This window comes from Xenopus laevis, chromosome 6S (genome assembly GCF_017654675.1).
Source record: "Xenopus laevis strain J_2021 chromosome 6S, Xenopus_laevis_v10.1, whole genome shotgun sequence".
Classification (NCBI taxonomy): Eukaryota; Metazoa; Chordata; class Amphibia; order Anura; family Pipidae; genus Xenopus; species Xenopus laevis.
Window position 1 is genome coordinate 23,931,808 of NC_054382.1, and position 22,734 is coordinate 23,954,541.

The 22,734-nt window shown below is 39.1% G+C and overlaps 1 protein-coding gene across 4 annotated transcripts in view; it reads left to right on the forward strand.

Moving 5' to 3' along the window:
* cdk14.S (cyclin-dependent kinase 14 S homeolog) overlaps positions 1-22,734 on the forward strand; it is a 288,439-nt gene that overhangs the window by 45,127 nt on the left and 220,578 nt on the right. The window contains exon 1 of one of the 4 annotated variants that reach the window (XM_041567462.1): positions 8,910-9,298. The exons of the other annotated variants lie outside the window; for them this stretch is intronic. The gene's annotated coding sequence lies outside the window, so the exon portion shown is untranslated. Of the gene's footprint in view, positions 1-8,909; positions 9,299-22,734 lie in introns of those variants that run through there. 4 annotated transcript variants of the gene reach the window in all.

Here is a 22,734-nt window from a genome sequence, read left to right on the forward strand (position 1 = left end):
TTAGAAAAAAAGAAGCCTACATGGTCTTGCGGGTTAAATGTATTCTGCCCATTCAACAATTTCCTGAGCTCGGGGAGGCCCATTTATCAATGTTTTTATTTTAGTGGTTTAGAAACCACAAAGAAACTCAATAAACCAAAAAAACACTGAACGAAAACAACATAAAAGAACAAAAAAAGAAAATCTTTAAAAATGTAAGATTTTTGTGGTTTTTACACAATCTTGAATTTTGAGAGTTTTAGAGAAATAAAAAAAAAAAGATATTTTTTCTGTTACCAACTTTTATTACATTCCCCCCATTGGTCTCCAATGGAAAACTTATATGTGACTGCTATAGGACCTCAACAGTTTTTACTTGGTGCAATTTTGAGGTTCTTGTGGTTTTTACACAATCTTGAATTTTGAGAGGTGTAGGGGCACATTTACTTAGGGTCGAATACCGAGGGTTAATTAACCCTCGATATTCGACTGTCGAAGTTAAATCCTTCGACTTCGAATATCGAAGTCGAAGGATTTACCGCAATTCGTTCGATCGAACGATTGAAGGAAAAATCGCTCGATCGACGAACGATTAAATCCTTCGAATCGAACGATTAAATCCTTCGAATCGAACGATTTGAAGGATTTTAATCCATCGACTGAATGATTTTCCTTTGACCAGAAATTTGTTAGAAAGCCTATGGGGACCTTCCCCATAGGCTAACATTGATGTTCGGTAGGTTTTAGGTGGCGAACTAGGGGGTCAAAGTTTTTTTTAAAGAGACAGTACTTCAACTATCGAATGGTCGAATAGTCGAACGATTTATAGTTCGAATCGTTCGATTCGAAGTCATAGTTGAAGTTCGAAGTAGCCAATTCGATGGTCGAAGTAGTCAAAAAAACGTTCGAAATTCGAACATTTATCAATGTTTTTTATTTTAGTGGTTTTAGAAACCACAAAGAAACTCAATAAACCAAAAAACACTGAACGAAAACAACATAAAAGAACAAAAAAAGAAAATCTTTAAAAATGTAGGATTTTTGTGGTTTTTACACAATCTTGAATTTCGAGAGTTTTAGAGAAATAAAAAAAAAAACCAGATATTTTTTTCGTTACCAACTTTTATTACATTCCCCCCATTGGTCTCCAATGGAGAACTTATATGTGACTGCTATAGGACCTCAACAGTTTTTACTTGGTGCAATTTTGAGGTTTTTGTGGTTTTTACACAATCTTGAATTTTGAGAGTTTTAGAGAAATAAAAAAAAACAGATTTTTAGAGAAAAAATTTAATTTTTGACAAAAAAACCCACATTTTAGTAACCCCTTAGTGCCCAAATATCACTGAAGAAGCGTAACCATCTTTGGTTTATGGCACCACACTGACCACCATTATATTCAGGGGTGCTTCTGCCATAAGGCACTTATCCACTTTAGGCGGCAGCAGCCCGTAAGTTAGCAAAAAAGTCGCTCCTTAGGAGCTGAAATTCTGATTTTTAAAACAGAATTTTGTCTCTGCTAGTGCAGAGAGAGAGCAATTGCACTCTCTGCATTAGAGATGCGACTCCCCCCTACAAGGAGGTGGCAAGGAGCCCAGAAATGTTTCCAGGGTCGAGGTGTGATTCATCTCACATTCAAATTGAAATTCGAGTTGGTGGTTTTAAACTCGAAATTGTGAATTTTGACCAAAAAAAGCAATTTGAAAACTTGAATTTACCATTCGAACCTTAATGAATGTGCCCCTTAAAGTTAACTCAAAGGGGAACAACTCCTTTAAATAGATTCCCTTTAGAGATTTGAGATTTTATATAAAAGAGAAATTCAGTAGGGTATCCGTGAATTATTTCTTGCAAAGGACAAAGCAGTTTTGCAAAATGGATAAAAGTTGATGCAGTACCTGCTTGAGCTCCTAGAGCTGTAACAGGTTATACATTTTGTATTCTCTATATGAAAATGAGGCATCTCATCTGTCTGCAAGAATACAACCTACAGGCTGTGTCATTTTAAACTATAATGGAAATGTGCTTCAAATAAAGGAAAATGGCTTTTACAGATAGAAAGAAATGTCATTACACTAGAGCATTTTATTCCGTACAAGCCTATTCAGTATAATACTGACTCATCATATTCAGCAGCTAACTGTGGGGGTGGTGGGGAATGAAAAGGGAGTCATTGGTTAAAAAAAAAAGATATTGTCGTAGAAAGCTATAGGAGTTGATGATTTTAAAAGCTCGGAGAAGAATCTTTCAGGATTGGCAGTGCGTTTAATATGAAAAACAGCCGGACCATGTAACTAAAGAGCATCCAGGTTGGCTTGTAGTCATGTTGTACAGGCAGAATAATGTAAACACATTTATCTTGATCGGTTCTTCTGGGCTCTTCATTGTAAGTAAGGGAGAGTGCAATCCATTAAATTAATTTAGAGAGTGGTGGTAAAAAAAAACAATGGTGGAAAATATTTTGGAAGCTGCTAAAGGGTAATAGCACCTGGGTCAAGTGCCAGAGTGATAACTGGCTGACCCATGATCTGGGGACAGGGCGGGATGGGGACGTCACAGGGGTGGGTCAGGGATGTAACAGGGGTGGGGTGGTGACATTGCGGGCAGGGCAAGAGCGTCACAGGGCAGTGCTACTACATGGTGATCAGTGATTGGCTGATCACCATGTCAATCAAGGGGGATCCTGCCCGGTTTTCCTTATTTGGAAAACTGGGAAGACTCTATTGACCCGGCAGCCCTTCTGAAAATCGGGCAACCCTAAGTCCAGGTGATTACCATACAGAGAAATTGCAATTGCCCTAAATTGAGTTTCTTTGCTGCCAAGGTGGTGGCAAAATTCTGACAAATCATATAACTACAAGGTTTTTTCTAATGTTCTTTAAGGCCAAAGGGCGGCTAATATATGGGGGGGGAGGGTGCCAAGTGCAACCCCCACTGTATTAAATTGCTTCTTTTTCCCCTGGCACTTCCTTCTCTTTGGCAAAAAGTTGCATCTGCTCAAGGTTCTTTGCACTGCCACTTACACTCTTTCCCAGGGATCCCTTGCTCCCCACTTACACTATACTACACTAGATACATATTTCCCTTGTTACCATACTGCTCTTGTACAAGTCTGCAAGGGGTCCTTGGGAAAACGGGGTAAGATGGCCTTATGGCATGTTTTCACCTGCAGATTGAAGTTTTATTTTATTTAATCATTATACCTGCATCTTCTCACTGGTGCTTTTCCAAAGAAACAATTCCAGGGTTCAAACAATGTAACTTTCCACTGTGGTGGTGTTCTTTTCATTGGTTGAGCTTCCACATAAAGTCATTATAAAATGTTTACTACACTCTAAGCTTTTCAGTGTACCATCCTATTAAGCCAAATGTTAATAGTCCCACTAATTGTACTGTCTGTCATACAAGATTGGGACTAAATGCCATATCTTACATAGGAATCAGATATTTAATTTGTGTGTTACCATCCCATATTCTATGTTTGCAACATTGGTAATCAGCCCATATTCAGTGATGAGACTGAACACAGAAGAAACCTATTATTTACAGGATTAAATACATTTAAATGGTAATTTTTTTATGACATCATTGACTCAAGAATTTTTAATTTGTACCTTGTTCAAGTCTCAAAATATTTTCTCAGGCATGATCATGAGAGCATACTATCAGAGTTGGGGTTGTTCTGGAAAAAAGGCGCTTGCGAGGGGACATAATTACACTTTACAAGTACATTAGAGGACATTATAGACAAATAGCAGGGGACCTTTTTACCCATAAAGAGGATCACCGTACCAGAGGCCACCCCTTTAGACTAGAAGAAAAGAACTTTCATTTGAAGCAACGTAGAGGGTTCTTCACAGTCAGGACAGTGAGGTTGTGGAATGTACTGCCGGGTGATGTTGTGATGCTGATTCAGTTAATGCCTTTAAGAATGACTTGGATGATTTCTTGGACAGACATAATATCCAAGGCTATTGTAATACTAAAATCTATAATTAGTACAGGTATGGGATCCGTTATGCAGAAACCTGTTATCCAGAAAGCTCCAAATTACAGAAGGGCTGTGACCCATAGACTCCATTTTATCCAAATAAAATATTTAGAAATAATTTCCCTTTTCTCTGTAATAATAAAACAGTAGCTTGTACTTGATCGCAACTAAGATATAATTAATCCTTATTGGACGCAAAACCAACCTATTGAGTTTATTTAATGTTTATATGATTTTCAAGTAGACATAAGGTATGAAGATCCAAATTACATGAAGATCTGTTATCTAGAAATCCCCGGGTCTTAAGCATTATAATAAACAGGTCCTGTGCCTGTAAGATATTGGTGTAAATAGTTTATATGAGTGTATGCAGGGGTGAATGTGAGTGTATGTATGGATGCTGAATTTCATTTGGAGGGGTTGAACTTGATGGACTTTGGCCTTTTCTAAAGTTAACTATGTAACTGAATGGCAACTGATACATACTGTACCAGACATTGGAAAAAAATGGGAGAAATTTCTCATGTGCAATTTAATCATAATACCTGATGCGTAATAATCATATGCCTATGCTTCTGTTTATAAGAGCCCATACCTCTAAACATCTCTCCTTGAATTTGGGAAGCTGTTTGGCATCTTTATGAAAAAAAAATATTGACCGTGTTAATTTTTGGGCAACATTTTTATTTTTTTATACTTAGTCGATTGTTAATACATTTCAGGGTTATATTTTACTGTTACCCGAGTAAAAGGCAGACAAACAAAAGATGTTGTTATAATCACTGAACTGTAAGCCGAGAATGTGGAATTTGCTACAACAGAAACCCAAGACAAATGTTGCTTTAGAGAAAATAAATAACATGGAGTGCCCTGAGCATAATGCTGATTAATGATTTAGGTTTATGGCCTTTTGTCACTTAGAGATGATAATAAATGGTCTAATGTTTCCCCGTGCTGTTTGTTTTCTCTTGTTCTTGTAATGGGGACAGTTGCTTTGCTATTGGTACATAGAAGATAAACTCACGTAAGTTATTGCTTTCTGCTCTCAATTACAAAACAAACAAGGAGTTGCAGAAATAGTCATTAGAATTCTGTCTATGGCTTTAAAACGAGACGACACAGCCATTATCTTCTGTGTTCTGTGTGTACAATATCTATTTGCTGAGCCTTGTCTTTCTTTCATCTTACAACGTAATTGAGGGCATGTTGGAAAAAAAGTGAAAGGTTCTCACACTGTGCATTTTATTGATGCAATTTCCTTGTGTCCGTTTTAGGGGTTGTTCACCTTTAAAGGGATACTGTCATGGGAAAAAACATTTTTTTCAAAACACATCAGTTAACAGTGCTGCTCCAGCAGAATTCTGCACTGAAATCCATTTCTCAAAAGAGCAAACAGATTTTTTTATATTCAATTTTGAAATCTGACATGGGGCTAGACATATTGTCAATTTCCCAGCTGCCCCTGGTCATGTGACTTGTGCCTGCACTTTAGGAGAGAAATGCTTTCTGGCAGGCTGCTGTTTTTCATTCTCAATGTAACTGAATGTGTCTCAGTGGGACATGGGTTTTTACTATTGAGTGTTGTTCTTAGATCTACCAGGCAGCTGTTATCTTGTGTTTGGGAGCTGGTTACCTTCCCATTGTTCTTTTGTTTGGCTGCTGGGGGGAAAAGGGAGGGGGGGTGATATCACTCCAACTTGCAGTACAGCAGTAAAGAGTGATTGAAGTTTATCAGAGCACAAGTCACATGACTTGGGGCAGCTGGGAAATTGACAATATGTCTAGCCCCATGTCAGATTTCAAAATTGAATATAAAAAAAACTGTTTGCTCTTTTGAGAAATGGATTTCAGTGCAGAATTCTGCTGGAGCAGCACTATTAACTGATTCATTTTTCCAATGACAGTATACCTTTAAGTTAACTTTTAGGGGCAGATTTATCAAGGGTCGGATTTCGAAGTAGAAAAAGCTTCAAAATTCAACCATCGAAATGGAATACCGTATATACTCGAGTATAAGCCGAGTTTTTCAGCACCAAAAATGTGCTGAAAAACTGTACCTCGGCTTATACTCGGGTCAGTACGCAAAACTGAAAGGCTGCGCTTCAGGAGAACAAATGGTGTGTGAATGGAGCAATATGGAGGCTTTAAATGAGACGGAAAGGCTGGAGACACTTGGGGGTGCCAAACGTTAGGCACCCCCAAGTGATTGTAGCGATTTACTATAGGAGTGAGCAGCACGGAGAAAGTTACCGGTACTTCCGTCTTCACGCAGCTGCGCATGCGCATTAGAACGAAAAGCCGAACTTTAACTGTAAAGTCGGCTATTTTGTTCAAATGCGCATGCGCCAGTAGAGGGAAATGCGCAGCTGCGCGAAGACAGAAGTACCATAGCTTTCTCCGTGGTGCTCACTCCTATAGGTCCTGGGGTTTTGGTAAGTCGCTACAATCACTTGGGGGTGCCTAACGTTTGGCATCCCCAAGTGTCTCCAGCCGTTCCTTCTCATTTAAAGCCTCCATTTTGTGTTACCATGCCTACAGTAATGACTGCTGCCCCGTATGTCGCTACAATCACTTGGGGGTGCCTAACGTTTGGCATCCCCAAGTGTCTCCAGCCGTTCCTTCTCATTTAAAGCCTCCATTTTGTGTTACCATGCCTACAGTAATGACTGCTGCCCCGTATGTCGCTACAATCACTTGGGGGTGCCTAACGTTTGGCATCCCCAAGTGTCTCCAGCCGTTCCTTCTCATTTAAAGCCTCCATTTTGTGTTACCATGCCTACAGTAATGACTGCTGCCCCGTATGTCGCTACAATCACTTGGGGATGCCTAACGTTTGGCACCCCCAAGTGTTTCCAGCCTTTCTTTCTCCTTGAAAGCCTCCATTTTTTGTTAGGAGCCATGTACCATGCCTAATTACTGCTGCCCCTGTATGGCACACACTATCTCTTCACTGATGGATATACATAGCTTGACTGAGGCACCATAAATATGTGTTATGTGTGTGTACAAGAGACTTCAACCCATTCTCCATTGCTGACAAACTGCCTTGGCTTAGACTTGTGAAATGTACCAGTTTTCTTTAACCCACTCACCCTCGGCTTATACTCGAGTCAATACATTTTCCCAGTTTTCGTAGGTAAAATTAGGTACCTCGGCTTATACTCGGGTCGGCTTATACTCGAGTATATACGGTACTTCGAATATCGAAGTAGAAGTTTTTTACATCGAATTTGGCCATTCTTGATGTCTGTACTAGGGCCTAGGTTCCATTAAAAGCAAACCTTAAGGCTACATTGTACAATGGCATTTCATGACAGTTCTTAATTTGCGACATAAAGGCTCCTTCCACTTTTTGTAATAATAAAAAAAAAGAGTATGGGCTTCAGTGAGGTGTGGTCCCCAAAACGTCAGGTTTGTGTGATTAGCAGGGTAATTGTTGACCTACTTTTAGATTGCCTATTAATAAAACATGGTTAAGGCTATGGTCAGATGAGGATGTTCCTCAGCCTGTGGATACGCATAGGCTGCAAAACATTCCGCCTGACTGCACACTTCCATTCCATGATGTGTCTGCACCTGCAGTGATAGTGTTGAACTAGGTGCAGGCACATAGGGCAGAGTTCAGTGTGAAGGATATAGCAATATATTGTGCTGAAATATTCTCCAAGTGTCTCAATGCCCTTACTACTTACAGGTGCAGACACCTCACAGAGCAGAAGTGATTGGTCAAGCTGTTCCTCATCCTACGTTTAGTCTTGTCTGACCATGACCACTTCTCTTATGCAGCATGTTGATTTATATATGTCTGACTTAAACCCCATTTAATGCCCTACAGTTTAGAGGACCAGACGATAGTTCTATGTATTCTTGGTCAGCTCTTTAATCTGTGTTGCTCTGATGTTAGTGGCAGCACACTGTAGAGATTAAAGAGCCAACTGCCACCACTAAAAAGGTTAAAGTAACTGGCAAAGAATCATTATAAGCCTATATTTCTTCTGATGGTTTTCTGCCCACTGCTTTAAAACAACATGCTATAAAATCCACATGCTGCACAGAAACTAGGGCAGCACACACTGACATGTACTGCTTATTAGTCATGCATCATGAGGCTTTTAGATATGGCTTGAGATTCTTCGGCAAATATGCGCGTGTGTGTATATGTATATACAGTATATATATATATATTAACATAAGCATGGGTATTGCAGAGATCTTGTGTACTAAACAGAAGTAAAGACATGGAAGTGCTCAGCACAGTACAGAATAGAGAGCATGGCAGGTTTATTAGGGTTTATTACAGAAGATACATCACTATATATTTTCGTTGGAAGAGCCTTAGGTGCAGTTACTTGTACCTATTCCATCCAAAAGATGTAGTTGATCATCTTTTATAATAAAGACTATTTATGATAAAGACAGTATTTTGTATTACATGTATGCACAGACCACAGTGTGTGTAGGGGGGTCTTTTTTCATGTAGAAGTGCTTGTACATGTGATTGGCCGGTTGGTCTTGGCCCAGTTTAGTTTCACTGTCTTTACATGGTCCTCAGTGGCAGCAGTGCCTTAATGTAATGACTATAATTCTGCAGCAGCAATATGTAGTTCTAGGTTATTACCGGTACATGAATATCGTGTTTCTCGATACACAATACATTTGGCAGTGTGTAAAAGCCCCCTAGATTGTTATGTAACTTCATTTGTTTTCAAAGGCACTAATTGGTTTCCCACTGCTCTCGCAAAAGAAATTGAATTGGCCTTGATGAGTTCCATCCATTTCATTAAATGTCTTTTCCCCCCCTTCCTTTCCTCTCAGTAAAATGAGTGCTAGTGTTTCAGCCTTTGCCATATATGAAATCAGGGCACTTGTGCAAATCAATAGAGTTTCAAAAAAAGATCATATATTGTCAATTGTCAGCTTGTGTGTACTCCCAGTGACTGCAATGCTGCTGCAGAACACACACACTGCCTTCCTGGGATCCACACTACCCAGGCACGTCCATCATTTGGCTTTTAAATACAAATTCTTTAAGGCTAGCCTTTTGAAAAAGCTGATGAGTCTCAGGCGAACCCATATTGCTTTCTGTGTGTGCATCTGTGCCTTCCTCATGACTACCCTTAGAGAATATCCTGTCTGTAGAGATTTTTCTCTTTCCATCCAGTGATTCCCCCTTTCTGTAGTACATCCTTCCCAGTCCGGCTTGGTACAGCAGAAACATGTTGTGAATTCATTTGCTGAATGTGGCTGGCCTGGCTGCATCCGCCGGCACCGCTAGAGACATGCTGAAGAGTTGTAAATTAAACAGTCTGTGATGATAACTGCACAACGGTAAGTCTCTGTTTATTAAAAAATATGCCTGCCTTGTGTTGTCCGTAGCCTTGGGCTGTATGGGGAATAGAAATATCACAGGCTTTTAATGATTCGGATCACACAGCTGCTTCCGTGCTTGTCTTTTTCTCAATTATTGAAAAAAGAGTAGGGATTCTGTTAAATATGTTGTTTAAACTATTACGCTACAATCCCAGAGGAATAGACATAGACCTCTTGGATATCCACCGACGTACAAGGAATGTATATTATTAGGCAAAGGCAAACGAATGAGGAACATTAAGGTTAGAATGTCTATTCTTCATATTGTGGAGCAAGGAATCTATAACGTGTCAGTGGTTCTGGTGCTCAGCTTTCCTGCCCTTTGGTAGAACTAAGTGTGGGATGTGACCCATTTCTCATCAAAAGTGGCCCGTGTTTCTGCACCCGGAGCTGTGGGGACTTAAACGATTTCCTATAATTTTGCAGAATTATGCATGTGGCAGTAGGAAAGCTGATGCACTAATCATATATTCTTTGCAGTGATTTCTGATTCATGGCAGCTGCATCTCTCTTTATATTAGAGAAAGTACAGGAGTCACGAAAATGGATGTTTTTGGAAGGGTTGTATGAATAACTTCATCCAAAGGGAGCATTGCCAATGACAGGAAAATGTTGCATAAGGCCGGAAAATGTGGCACACGGCAAAAAACAAATCTGGTTTTTAAGGAGGCAGGATGCAAGAGATGTAGCCAACATGAACAGAAGCATTAAAGATTGATTTTTGGGATGATTGTTCTAATAGTAGGTTCTGCCTTGAATGGTTTAACGGACCATGCAACAGTGTGATGGGAGAGAGTCTCAGCAGTCACTTTAGCACTCCCAGGGTTGAGCTTACATTGGAACTGCCAAAGAATTTACATCATCTCACCATGTAGTTTAATGTGCAGGCCCTTCCCTCCTGCAGGGATCAAACCACTCAGCTCATAGTCCTTTCTATTAATGAAGAATAAACCAGCAATGTTTGCCTTCATTTTTGTGCCTTTCATGGGTAACTAAAATGACCTTGTTTATATGCTACGATTCATTCACAGAAAGTGGAAAAAGAAAAACTCAAAATACTTCTTATCTGAGATCTGAACATTCTCATCTGTAGTGGTGCAGAATTTCTTGTGATGGGAACATTAACTGTTTCAGCTTGACTGTGAGATAGAGCCTAGTGAGCTATTGGGCAGTATCAGTTTAATCGCTATGTGCAACACTTATACTGTAAGCGGGTTCATGTATTTTATATCATAACCAATGTCATAATTCTAATGTAGATCGTAGTAGTTGGTGTTTTGCCTTGGTTTTATTATACAAAAATGGGAGATATGAAAATACTACAGGTATGGGACCTCTTACCCAAAATGGCCTGGACTTGGATTTTTTCCAGATAAGGGGTCTTACTGTACTTTGGATCTCCATACCTTAAAAAAAAATATTTAAACATTAACCAAACCAAATAGAATTGTGTTGCATACCATGGGGATTCATTGTATCTCAGTTGGGATCGAGTATAAGCACTGTTTTATTATTACAGAGAAAATGTAATCATTTTTAAAAATATTAATGTTAATTATTTGATTACAGTTACAGTGGAATCTGTGGGGGAAAGCCATCCTGTAATTTGGATTACGGGTAGTGATGAGCCAAACAAATTCGTGAAATTGTGGAAAAATCTGCGAAATGGCGAATTTTTGCAAAACGCATTGAAGTCTATGGACGTTTTTACGCCCATTAAAGTCAATGGGCATTTTTTCTTATCGCAACTTTTTTTGTCCTAATGCATCTAAGTCCGTGGGCATTTTTTCTTATGGCAACTTTTTTTCTCCAGATCCATTAAAGTCAATGGGCGTTTTTCTTATGGTGACTTTTTATCTCCAGATGCATTAATGTCAATGGGCGTTTCAGGATAACAGATCCCATACCTGTGCTACAAAAGTAGAGAATTTCATAAGTCATATTTAGCATGAATTCCTTATATTATGTATACAGTGAAAGAGTGGCCAATGCAGTATAAAGGTTCAATTTTGGACACTGTTTAATGTACAGAGTGTGTACAGAGCCAAAATTTACATTTATTTTTGACTAAGGAGCCTTGACTAAGGATCTTTAAAGGGATACTGTCATGGGAAAAAAAAAAATTTCAAAATGAATCAGTTAATAGTGCTGCTCCAGCAGAATTCTGCACTGAAATCCATTTCTCAGAAGAGCAAACAGATTTTTTTATATTCAATTTTGAAATCTGACATGGGGCTAGACATATTGTCAATTTCCCAGCTGCCCCAAGTCATGTGACTTGTGCTCTGATAAACTTCAATCACTCTTTACTGCTGCACTGCAAGTTGGAGTGATATCACCCCCTCCCTTTTCCCCCCCAGGAGCCAAACAAAAGAACTATGGGAAGGTAACCAGATAACAGCTCCCTAACACAAGATAACAGCTGCCTGGTAGATCTAAGAACACCACTCAATAGTAAAAACCCATGTCTCACTGAGACACATTCAGTTACATTGAGAAGGAAAAACGGCAGCCTGCCAGAAAGCATTTCTCTCCTAAAGTGCAGGCACAAGTCACATGACCAGGGGCAGCTGAGAAATTGACAAAATGTCTAGCCCCATGTCAGGTTTCAAAATTGAATATAAAAAAATCTGTTTGCTCTTTTGAGAAATGGATTTCAGTGCAGAATTCTGCTGGAGCAGCACTATTAACTGATTCATTTTGAAAAAAATGTTTTTTCCCATGACAGTATCCCTTTAAAGTACACAAATCATTTTATATACTATAGAAAATAAATTGGCATGTATAATGTAAGTGAAAATGTATCATGAATAACATCTTTAAAAGAAATGCAATAGTTATTTATGAAAAGGAGGAAAACCCTGGAACTTGCTAAGCAGTAAATATGCAGATATAGATTTTCAAGGGTGGAGATAATTGTAGTTAAATATGGATAATACTGTAGCGGAAAACGATTGCAATTCAAGTGGGACATATTTTAATTCCATCCTATAGCCAGTGGCGTAACAGCGTGCCCCCCCTCGCCAGAAAAATATTCAGAGGGCTGAATTTTGGTAAACCGGTAAAGAATGAAAGATGGCAAGCAATTGAAGAAATTCATTAATTTAGATGGTTTAAAAACTACTTTTATAACAAAGGAACTTGGGGAGGAAGGATATATGGTCATGACTGGGCTGGTGTATTGTGGTGTCCTCTATGGTGCCCAATGAAATAGTTATATATTTTTGCAAAACGAATGATCCACAATAACTCGTTGCCAAGCCTGGGTCAGCTCTGGCATCTCACGGCTCCTTGTAATTTACAGGTAGTTTAAATCAATCTGTACAGATTTCATTCTGTTCTGCTGAACGGTAACTTGCTATGCTTTCTATAACAGGGAAAAGGTTGTAGGGTGGTTTTGGCGATTAGTCTTTCTGACTTTTAGACTGACTTTGCCATGTTTATCCTCTAGATTCCATTATTTTGATATGTTTGGGTTTGGTATTGTTTGCGAAGGTGTGTAATATAGCAAACACAGTGCAGAATGTTTCACCGGTTAAAAGAAGGGGTCCTGCCATTTCTGGAAATTTAAGATGTCATAGCATTTAAAAAAATAATTTTATTTGCAGTTCTACTAGGGCTCACGTGTTGTGGAATGTGTGAATAGAACTCTGGTGTTTGCAGTTAAATGACTTTTTGGTAGTGATGGGCAAATCTGACTCGTTTCACCAAAGATTTGTAAAATGGTGAAAAGTCAGCGAAATGCATTGAAGTCTATGGGCGACAACATTTTTTTACTTGATGTTCCATGAATTGTGCAACACGTTTTTGACCCATTCGATTTCACTGCAAAACTTGGCAAATATTTTGCTCATCGCTACTTTTCAGTGAGAACCAGAAAAAAACCCTCTCTATCTGAGAAAAGGTGTATAAACTATATACCATTGCTCATAAGAAGGTGGATAATTCCAGGTTTATTCTATAACATTTTACTTACAATATTAGATTTTAGTTGTATGATAGTTGGGCCTCCCATACATCTAAAACAATACATGTGGATTTGGTATTTAGGCTGATCCCAAACAAATGCTTTTCCAAAGCTGATGCTAATTTGGTTTTATGTGTATATACAGGTATGGGATCCCTTATCCGGAAACCCGATATCCAGAAAGCTCCGATTATTTTATCCAAATAATCCACATTTTTTAAAATGATTTTCTTTTTCTCTTTAATAATAAAACAGTAGCTTGTACTGGATCCCAACTAAGATATAATTAATCCTTATTGGAAGCAAAACCAGCCTATTGGGTGTATTTAATGTTTAAATGAATTTCTAGTAGATTTAAGGCATGATGACCCAAATTACGGAAAGATCCGTTATCCGGAAAACCCCAGGTCCCGAGCATTCTGGATAACAGGTCCCATACCTGTACAAATAAATTAGAGACAATAATGTGTAGCTATACATTTAACTGAAACAGAGTCTCACTATTGCAGAGTAAAAGGAATGAGTTACTTGCCCTATGAAGTTTATCTTTGAAGGTAATGACTGAATATACTTCTGCTCTCAGCTGTAACTTTGGAGGCATGAAAATCATTCTGCACTTTGTGCTCAACTGCCAGCCCATTGTGATTAAGCCTTGGCATAAACATCCTAGGCTGAAATTCTGGGTTTGCAATGACAAGCACTGCAATCAATCTTGGAGAAAAGTCAAAAGGCTGTTACATGAATAACTATTCATTGAATACTGTAAGTCGGGACTGTAGTTCCCAAACAAGCCATCAGCCCGCACAAGATTGCATGGTTTCAAGATCTGCTCACAGAACCACAGGTTTATCAATCACCATTCACTCTTGTTCCTTTGTGTTAGACCATAAAACCATTTTGTTTTGGGATACTAATGCTTTACTACTCATCATATCAACATATTGTTAACTCTATATATAAAGGGTAATTGAAGTGTATGCATATGATGTGGTTGTATGTAATGATGAAGCTGTTGTCCTGCAATTTAAGCATTTATATAATTGCAAGTAGAAACAGAAGATCACTTAATCAAAAGCTGGCACATTTTTCAAAGGGGTCTTAGAACAGATGAGGTTAACAACTGTGTTTCAATTCTGGGACCAATTGATTTTCCCCAGGATTTAGTGGGTTACAAGAGATGAAGTTACCAAGTGCAAGGTGCAAAATTTTCATGGAAATTGACACTCTTGACTCTTGACACTTCTATCTCACTGCAGCACCAGCCACAAAATATTCGGACTTGTGCAGTGTAGAAAAGGCACCATAGTATATAATACCCTCCAGGGTATTATAACCTCTATAATACACAAAAGTCATGAATATCTTGTAAATTATATCTGTATAAACAGTGACTAAGGATGTCATTTTGTCACACGACTCACTAAAACATGTGTATTATAATAAATAAAGTACCCCTTTTTGGAAAATATGAGGATATTAGAAGTAACCTCAGGGTTCCATGACTTGTATAAAAGCATTCAGCCCTGGGCCTCGTGTTTTTGTATTGACATGGAACTCCTCAGTGACTTATAATATCCTTATATTTTATAATAGGAGGTTCTTTATACAGTGGAGCCAAAGACCGCTTAGGTAACTACTCTACTTCTTTGGCTCTCTCTTCCTCCTTATCGAGACCTTCTGTCACAGACTTCTGGCACCACCTACCTCTGTCCACAGTGGAAGTCAAAGAGGCTTAATAGGGATTGTATTCCCTTTTTATATTTCTTATAAGTACTGGCTGCTCTGTCAGGGCCTACAGAAGCCTCCAACCTCCCAAATTCATTCCTTGCTGGATGTGAACCACCTGCCTCCACCCATAACGTACTCTGCCCTCTAGCTCGGGTCTCCACTTATGAAATCTCTCCATATAGAAGAGCAAAGCTTCATATATTTTCTTCCCTCTAACATACAAAAAAGGCGTCAGTTCCCTGTTTGCTGCTTTTAGATATTTATTGGCTTATTTATTGGCTAATTTTCTGTAAATGCACTTGTAAAGACAAATGGCAGCTATTAGTTTTTGTTTATTTCTCACAATGTAAGGCATTTGGGCAAATTGATTTTGTCAGATTTTAAACCCTTTTGTTTCAGTCTTAGCGCTGCTCTTTTATGAATTCTTAATCGTCCTGCCACTCAATGCACTTGAGTACTTGAGTTTCACTTGCTGAAAGCTATGATTATGGGTCAGAGAGGCTGCTGACTCTCAAAAACCATGATAATTGACATGCAGTCTTCCGATGAATGTGAAAGCCAGCGATCTCATTCACGCTCATTTACACTCTATCATTTGATTTTCTTTCTCTCTCCAGAAACAGTGACCATAAGCGCCAAAATGTAAAATATAGTATTCAAAGTCATTTCAGGGCCCTCTAATCTGACTGTTCCACTATGTAACCTCTGTTTGTTAATTTATTTGTTTGATGTAAGAATTGTGTTTTAAGTGCTTTGTCATTTGCTGTTGCTATAGATAAATACAGTTAGTATGTTGATTTCATAGACCTAGTATGCATGAGTCTATTTTTATTACAAAATGGCAACATATCACTTTAAGTAATTTGCTGACTTGGTAAAACAATGAAATTTGCCATTTTACTCCAAATTACTGAAAGGCCCGTATTTTTCTATATAATAATAAAACAGTACTTAAATCCTAAATAAGGTGTAAATAATCCTTATTGACGGCAAAATAATCCTTTTAGGCGTTTTTAATACTGAAATAATTTTTAGCAGATTTAAGGTATAGAGATTCAGATTACGGGAAGATCCCTTAACTGGAAAACCCCAGGTCCCGAGCATTCTGGATAACAGGTCCCATACCTGTATATACTTTCATTTTTGGTGCCCTTCTGGGGCTAGGATCCAAGGGCAATTTTTTTTTATTATTTAAAAAAAAAAAACGACCAAACTAGAATCCACGATTTGACCTTATTTATTATTTGAATTTATTATTTATTATTTTGAAGTTCGATTTAATCAGTTTGGGTAAAAACCCGATAAAATCGAGCAAAAACCCGTACAATGTTTTTAGAGTTGTTTCCCTGAATCACTTGATTTTTTCAGGCTTTTTCCTGAAAAGCCGGAATTTTTCAGATTTTTGCCCGAAAACCCGTGAAAAGGTTGAATTTTCAGTGTAATTCCAGCACAGACCACAGAAACTTCAAAATAGGATAGGGACCTCTTCTATTGACTTATTCACAACCTCAGCAGGTCTGAGATGGCGGATTTTCGGATTCAGGCTTTTTGCTGCATGAGACTTGGATAAATCTAGAAAAGTTAGAGTTTTGCCCCCAAAAGCCCAAACAGAGTTTATTAAATAACCCCTGTGATGTCACCTTGCTTCAAACTCATTCGCCAATGGCTCAATGCCAGCAAATGATTTCCGAAAGACAGGGTTTGATTAATAAAATGATTTAAACCATTGCATGCAGATTTGTGCATTACTATTATTAGCTGATTGTAGTGAAGTGTAGTGGATCATCCCCCCGCCCTCACTCCAAATTATCTATTTGTTTTCATGTGATTTTACTTCCCCAGGCAAGAGAGAGCTTCAAGATTTTGAACTTTGAATTACAATTGTATTCACATTTTATTTTGCAAGCTGTGGGTTGGGAAGGTATTTGTACGGATCTTTCCCTGGAGGGTTCCATATTCATCGGAAGCCAAAAATATGTAGTTTCTATTTAAAATACATGTCTCATAATCTAGGAATCTTTGGTTGTGCTGGAGTCCATTATAGGCATACAACAATAGAATCTCAAACCCTTTGTTAAACTTTTCTATCCTATAATGGTGCAGCCAACCACACTTGTATCTGATTTCATGGCAATCAAACTCCTACAGAATCAATGCACTAGAGCAGACAATGACATGAAGGTTATATTTAAAAGCACACGGAGGGATAATTAAATATAATTCAGTATTAAATATCAACTACACTGGGGAACTTTGCAGCAATGTATTGAATATATTCTGTATATGAATGTAACAAAAGTAGATTATGACCCATCACAAATGTATATGTAAATATATTACTCAAGTGAGCTCCAATAAAATTTTTTTAAAAATGTTAAAAAAGATATGGGATCCATTATCTGGAAACCCATTATCCAGAAAGCTCCGAATTACAGAATTACAGAAAGGCTGTCGCCCATAGATTCCATTATAATCAAATTATCCTTATTTTTTAAGATGATTTCCCTTTTCTCTGTAATAATAAAATAGTACCTTTTACTCGAAACAAAGATTTAATTAATCCTTATTGGAAACAAAACCAGAATGCTGCCTTTATTTAACGCTTACGTCATTTTCTATGAAGGTATGATTACGGAAAGATCCATTATTCAGAAAACCCCAGGTTCCATACCTGTACTGTATATTAATATACTGTACATAATATTTAAATCTTGTCCAGTTGTAAAATAGAGAAAAATCACGTGTTTCCCACAATAATCAGGGAATCAAGAGTTGGGTAAATTATTTACAAGATGGTCAACAGGGATGAGTGAAACTAGCTTGTTTTCTTTGCTGAAATATTTGTGAAACTGGGGAAAATTTTGAGAAGAGCCAACATTTTGTCAAATACATTGAAGTGAATGTACATTTTTCCGAGAGCAAAACTGCCCTCCCCCCATCTTTTTCTGGCTGAAACAAACCTCATGCACAAATTCTAACGGCATCATTGGTGTTTTATCCCCACTTTGCATTTTTCCCAGCATATGCAGAAATACTGATAATGGAATTGGATATTTCCCATGCCAAATTGTGTGGCTTTTTTTCGGTAATACAAATCTCATGGCATCTTTGTTTTGCAGTACACCTGGTTTTATACAGCCAAAACTTGCCTCCAGGCCACAGAGAGCAACATTTTGCTTATGAGCCACTGGTTGGGGATCACTGAACTGATCAAGTAGTATTCTAGACAGTAAGGGGCAGATTTACTAAGCTCGAGTGAATTTTCAAAGTTAAAAAAGTTCGAATTTCTAAGTAATTTTTTGGGTACTTCGACCATAGGCTACTACGACCTTCGACTTTGATTTGAACGATTCAAAGTTAAAATCATTCGACTATCCGACCATTTTATAATCGAAGGACTGTCTCTTTAAAAAAAAACTTTTCACCAAATTAAAGCTACCGAAGTTCAATGTTAGCCTATGGGGACCTTCCACAGCACTTTTCTAAGGTTTTTTTGGTCGAATAGAAAACCTTTGATCGAAAAAAAACGATCGATCGAATATGCTAAAAATTCTTCGACTTCGATATTGGAAGTCGAAGGATTTCAATTCGAGGGTCGAATTTCGACGTTTTTTTAACTTCGAAATCCGACCCTTAGTAAATCTGCCCCTAAGTGTTCAGATTATTGCCCTGTACTAATAATAATAATAAAGAAAATCTATCAATACCAACTTTAATGTTGTTCTATTTATGTGACAACTGCATCTGTGTAACTTTACATACAGCATGTGATAACTACATGTCTATGAATTAGGGATGCACCGAATCCAGGATTCGGTTCGGGATTCGGCCAGGATTCGGCCTTTTTCAGCAGCGAATCCTTCTGCCCGGACGAAACGAATCCGAACCCTAATTTGCATATGCAAATTAGGGGTGGGGAGGGAAATCGCGTGCCTTTTTGTCATAAAACAAGAAAGTAAAAATTTTTTACCCTTCCCATCTTTAATTTGCATATGCAAATTAGGGTTCAGATTCGGTTCGGTATTCGGCTGAATCTTTCACAAAGGATTCGGAGGTTTGGCCGAATCCAAAATAGTGGATTCGGTGTATCCCTACTATGAATAAGGCTTTTATTTGTTGTTTGTCCAATTGCTTTTATAAGCTAATCAGAGTCATGGGGCAACTGATATTGATAAATGCATTATTCTTAGTGGTAGATGTACATTAGCTGTCTACTGTACATCTTCAAAGTGTCTAGAGATTGGTTAATTGCCTATTAATGATTTGCAATTGTGAAAATTACAAGATCCATTTTGTATTTCATTTGTAAAAACTTGAGAACTGCTTATCTAGGTACATATGAATGTAAGTACCGTCCCATGTCACAACATGCTGAAGAATTGATGCTATTTCATGTGCATGGTACAAACACATTTTATCAGTATGTTGTGCTACTACTTTTGTTCTATCTCTTTAGTTTAAAAGTCTCCGTTAAGGGCAGAGACACATGATCAGATTTGGGGAGATATGTCGCCCGACGACAAATCTACTCTTCTTCGGGGCGACTAATCTCACTAAACTGCCTCTTCTGCCTTCCCACCGGCGGGATGGTAATCGGAGCACTTCGTTTTCTGAATTCGCCCAAAGTTTCTTCATGAGGCAGCTTTGCGCGACTTCGGAAAATGAAAAGCTCAGAGTGCCATCCCGCCAGTGATTTACATTCTAGCCGGCGAGAAGGCAGAGGAAGCAGTTCTGGGAGATTAGTCGCCTTGAAGAAGAGGAGATTTGTCGCGGGGAGACTAATCTCCAGGAATCTGACCATGTGTCTCTGCCCTAATATAGGTCTAGAAGGCCACCTCATTGGTGGTTGAGCTTGCCTTATCAGGAACAGGCTAGGGAAAAACATGGTGGTTTCTACAACTGAACTGGAGTAGGATATTCATCAACAGTGCAGAAGCCAACATACTTACTTGAGCCAATGCTCCATTTCAATGATCTCAATAATTTACATCTAACAGGAATATCAGTAATTGACGCTAGTAAGGACGATATAAAGCAATCAAAGTTTGTTTATTGTTCTCCATCGTCAATTGCAGTTTAAAACTTGTAGTAGAATAATGTTGGAAGCATGGGCCTTCCTGGTAGCTGGTTGCCCCCAGACAGTCAACATTTTTTAATGGTCCCATAGTAGAACACCGTGATTTGGTAAGCCAATTAGGTGCTTTATTTTTTTTATCTTTTTTAAATTATTGTACAATGGAAATGCCACCACATCTTGCATAGACCTAAGACAGTAAAATGCAGAAAGCTGTCGCAAACATGAATAGATTTATTGACAAGGTTAGTGTCTACTCATTATTATTAATTCATTCTTGGTGAGTGCACCTTTGTGTTACCTGAGCAGTGGATGAGTTACAAAACATGCCTTTTGATTAAAAAGTTGGTGGGCCTTTCTCCTGGTGGGCCCGAGGTAATTGCCTCTTTGGCCCATTTATTGAAGCAGCCCTAATAATGGGTGATATATATCAACACAAACAGAATACAAAGGTTTAAAGGAGCATCAGGGAGAACATTAGGAGGAAAGGAGCTTGGTCTACAGTACATAGGCTGTTATTGTAGATATAAAATGGTAGATGAATACTTAGCTACTAACGGTGGTGGAAGATACTGAAGAATACTGAAGAATACCCATGTGAGGATGTGTGCAACAGAAACACAAAGAAGGGACAGTGAGCAACAGGCAAAGACAGGAGTAAGAGAGATTTGTATTTTTTATAGACGGTATTATGTTTAAGATGCTACACAACTAAAAAACATGTTATTCAGACAAAGAGCAGGGGAGGTAGTGATGGGTTTCCAAGGAACTAATACAATTACATTTCTTCCAAAGTGAAGCTGCACTGGCTTTTTTTGTTTGCTCTTATGCTTGGATGCCATCCAAATTATATTACAGCAGGAGACTGCTATTGGGCCCAAGTTTGTTTTTTATGCAGTGGCCGTCATCCTTTGGAAAGAACTATGTGCAGATGCAAGACTGGGCTCTCAGGCAGAAACATATACATGTGCTGAGTGTAATGAATTTATTTAATTTCAGCTTTACCTTGGCTGTCCTTGTGCATCAATTACTTGATAATATTCTCTCTGCAGTGAGAAGATGTTTTCTACTTTTGGCCAGCATTGGACTGGGGGGGCCACCAGGGCTGCTGCCTCAGGGCCCCCCGCACCCCCCAGGTGCCCCAGCTGCAAAGCTCCTTCAGGCTCCCTTGTCTAAGCCTCAACCTCCCTCCAGCACCCCGTGCTTGCCCTTTTCTTCTTGTGGTCATGGCAGGGGCCAGGTAGGGAGGTCAGAAGAAGGGTTCAAGTTTTGTGCAAGGAGCAGGTCTGGGCCGGTGGGGTCCATCAGGTTTTTTCCTGGTGTCCTGTCGGCCCATTCGGACCCTGCTTTTGGCTAAGCTTTGTATTCAAAGCCAGCAACAATTGCTCTGCTTTATTTCTGAAAAAAATATACTAATTGCTAAATAATAAAATGCATTTGTCTGGAGGCTGTACAGTATATATATCTAGGCTCCATGCAGCGGCACAGATTCACAGCCCTTAACGTGGTAAGTAACTTCCAGAGGACAATTCGGATGTGGGACAGGCTTCTTTTCTACAGTTTATTAGCTTTTGTAGCTGCTATCTGGTTGCTAATGTAAGATTTACCCTAGCAAAGCAGGAGGTGTGAATGAGAGCAGTGTCGGAAAAAACCCGGTGGGCCCCGACCCTCGTGGGCCCCCGCCGGGCCAGAACCCTTCAGTAGATATTTCCAATCGGAAAAAAAAAACAAAACTTTTTTTTCTCGCGATGCGCAGCGCCGCCTGCGCATGTGCGCCAAACGGCGCTGTTGCGCATGCGTGCAGAGCGGGGTCGATGTTGCGCATGCGCGCAGAACGCCACTGTTGCTGGGCCGACGCGTTTTAGTAGGCTGGCGGGGGCCGGCGGGGGGCCCCTGGACAGCAGTCCCGGTGGGCCCCGGGCCCCCCAGTCCGACCCTGAATGAGAGACTGGAATGTGAATAGGATTAGGACTAAATAGCAAGACAAGTAATAAACAGCCTAAAGATGGCCATAGACGCAAAGATCCGATCGCACAAATCGAGGCAGAAAAGAAAGCACATCATTCAAAAACTATAAAAATGAAAAACAACTGAAATATTGCAAAGAACAGGCCATTCTGTAATTTACTGTGCAAAAAGTTCATTTAAAGGTAAACTACCCCTTAAATTTTACGGGCATTAGATTATGGCTTAATGGTGCAAACAAAGTGGTAGGACCCACCAGCCTAGGAGATTATTTGATACCCTGTCAGGCTGGTCCAACACTGCTGTGCAAATGTAACTAAAGCTGGCCATAGACGCAATAATCTGAGGATTGGTACGATTTTCAGACCTTGTGTGGAGAGTCCCGTCATTTTTCGTCTGGCGGAGATCGGTCGTTTGGTCGATCGTACAGGTTAAAAGATTTCTGTTGGCTGCAGATAATTTCTCTGGATGTATTGCCGTTCGTACGATTTTCATAGGGAGACTGTCACTAGCTTTGGTCGGACATAACTTTCGTCCGATTGCTGTCGGGCAGAACATCGGCTGATCTGTTCTTTTACTACTTTATTTGATCTGAATGGTTAGTGGCAGGTCGGGAGATGGGGAAGTCTGATTGTACGATGATTCGTACGATCGGATCTT